This window comes from Nylanderia fulva, unplaced genomic scaffold (genome assembly GCF_048542155.1).
Source record: "Nylanderia fulva isolate GAGA-0341 unplaced genomic scaffold, ASM4854215v1 Scaffold1905, whole genome shotgun sequence".
Taxonomy (NCBI): domain Eukaryota; kingdom Metazoa; phylum Arthropoda; class Insecta; order Hymenoptera; family Formicidae; genus Nylanderia; species Nylanderia fulva.
Window position 1 is genome coordinate 2,108 of NW_028190168.1, and position 2,038 is coordinate 4,145.

The 2,038-nt window shown below is 50.6% G+C and overlaps 1 pseudogene; it reads left to right on the plus strand.

The window, feature by feature from the left end:
- Nucleotides 1-917: 917 nt before the first annotated feature.
- Nucleotides 918-1,648, plus strand: LOC146723502 (small subunit ribosomal RNA; annotated as a pseudogene; the record flags this gene model as incomplete).
- Nucleotides 1,649-2,038: the final 390 nt, after the last annotated feature.

Consider the following 2,038-nt stretch of genomic DNA (forward strand, 5'->3'; position numbering starts at 1 on the left):
GTAACTTCTAATATCACATTTCCGCAGGTTGCATCTTTCTTCGCATTCCTACTCACAACACGCACACGTTCCATAAATACTCTCTCATCCACTCGCCCTTTCAAGCTCCTCTCATACATTTCTCTCATTAACACTTCACTCGCCATATCATTCGGCACATCGTACAAGATGATCTTTGGGCCTATCTTGCGAGGCAGCTCAACCTTTAGGCCAGCATTCTTAAACTGACCACACTCTTTTATTCTTTTCAACTCACTCTCGCTCATCGTCTCAATCGCTACACCTCCATTCCTCACTTTCCTCACCGCTTTCACACGCACATTCAGTGACTTGCTCACATGCTTCATCATTCTCTCCTTTACTTCCTCACTTGTCACAGTCGCACTTGCATCATCCGCTCTCACTATTACCGCATAACTCTTCTCTTTCGTTTTCACTCGTTTTCACATTCACTTCCTGTACCTTTTCAATCACGCTCTTTTCAACATTTTTCGCACTCACGCTCGCATAGCTCATTCCACTTCCGCCGTAGGCTAAATCCCGACTCGCTCGACGCATACACTCATCCAGTTTCCCCTGTATTCTCTCATTTTTGCACAACATTTTCATCATCTGTTCCTCATATTCTCCCACAATGTCCAGTATTTTCTCACTCGCACTCTTTGAAATTTTGTTCGTCTCCGTAAACAGGAATTTACGGAGTCTCGCACCAATTACTCTCATACACGCTATCTCACTCACTTCCGCAACGCTCTCATTCTCTCCCTCATTCATTAATCAAGAACGAAAGTTAGAGGTTCGAAGGCGATCAGATACCGCCCTAGTTCTAACCATAAACGATGCCAGCTAGCGATCCGCCGAAGTTCCTCCGATGACTCGGCGGGCAGCTTCCGGGAAACCAAAGCTTTTGGGTTCCGGGGGAAGTATGGTTGCAAAGCTGAAACTTAAAGGAATTGACGGAAGGGCACCACCAGGAGTGGAGCCTGCGGCTTAATTTGACTCAACACGGGAAACCTCACCAGGCCCAGACACCGGAAGGATTGACAGATTGATAGCTCTTTCTTGATTCGGTGGGTGGTGGTGCATGGCCGTTCTTAGTTGGTGGAGCGATTTGTCTGGTTAATTCCGATAACGAACGAGACTCTAGCCTGCTAAATAGGCGTACCTTATGGTATCGCGAAGGCCCCCGGCTTCGGCTGGCGGGTTTTTACTACCAACGTACAAACAAATCTTCTTAGAGGGACAGGCGGCTTCTAGCCGCACGAGATTGAGCAATAACAGGTCTGTGATGCCCTTAGATGTTCTGGGGCCGCACGCGCGCTACACTGAAGGAATCAGCGTGTGTTCCCTGGCCGAAAGGCCCGGGTAACCCGCTTGAACCTCCTTCGTGCTAGGGATTGGGGCTTGCAATTGTTCCCCATGAACGAGGAATTCCCAGTAAGCGCGAGTCATAAGCTCGCGTTGATTACGTCCCTGCCCTTTGTACACACCGCCCGTCGCTACTACCGATTGAATGATTTAGTGAGGTCTTCGGACTGGTGCGCGGCAATGTCTCGGCATTGCCGATGTTGCCGGGAAGATGACCAAACTTGATCATTTAGAGGAAGTAAAAGTCGTAACAAGGTTTCCGTAGGTGAACCTGCGGAAGGATCATTAACGTTCCGGAGGTCCTGCTCTGCGTCGAGAGTCCTCTCTTTTGGGAGAGACGCGCGCTCGCAGCAGTCGGCGACTGAATGGACGCCGCTGAAAAAGGCGCTCTCAGAGAAAAAGAAAATAACGGATTTGACGGAATTTGTTGTTGTGTTTTGATATAACGACGGACGCCGTCGCGCCTCTCTGACCGAAAGTAGTCGGCAAGCAGAGCAGCGCGCCCGGCGGTGTTCGACGACGATTCGGAGCGAGACGCTTCGCGATCACGCTCGTGTGTGTGGCCATTCTCCGGCCACACACACACAGAGGCGTCGATTCGGCGTTGAGCGCGAAACCGTGTGGTAACCCTATGCCCGCGCACGCGGTGTGTGCAGCAACCCCACGACAT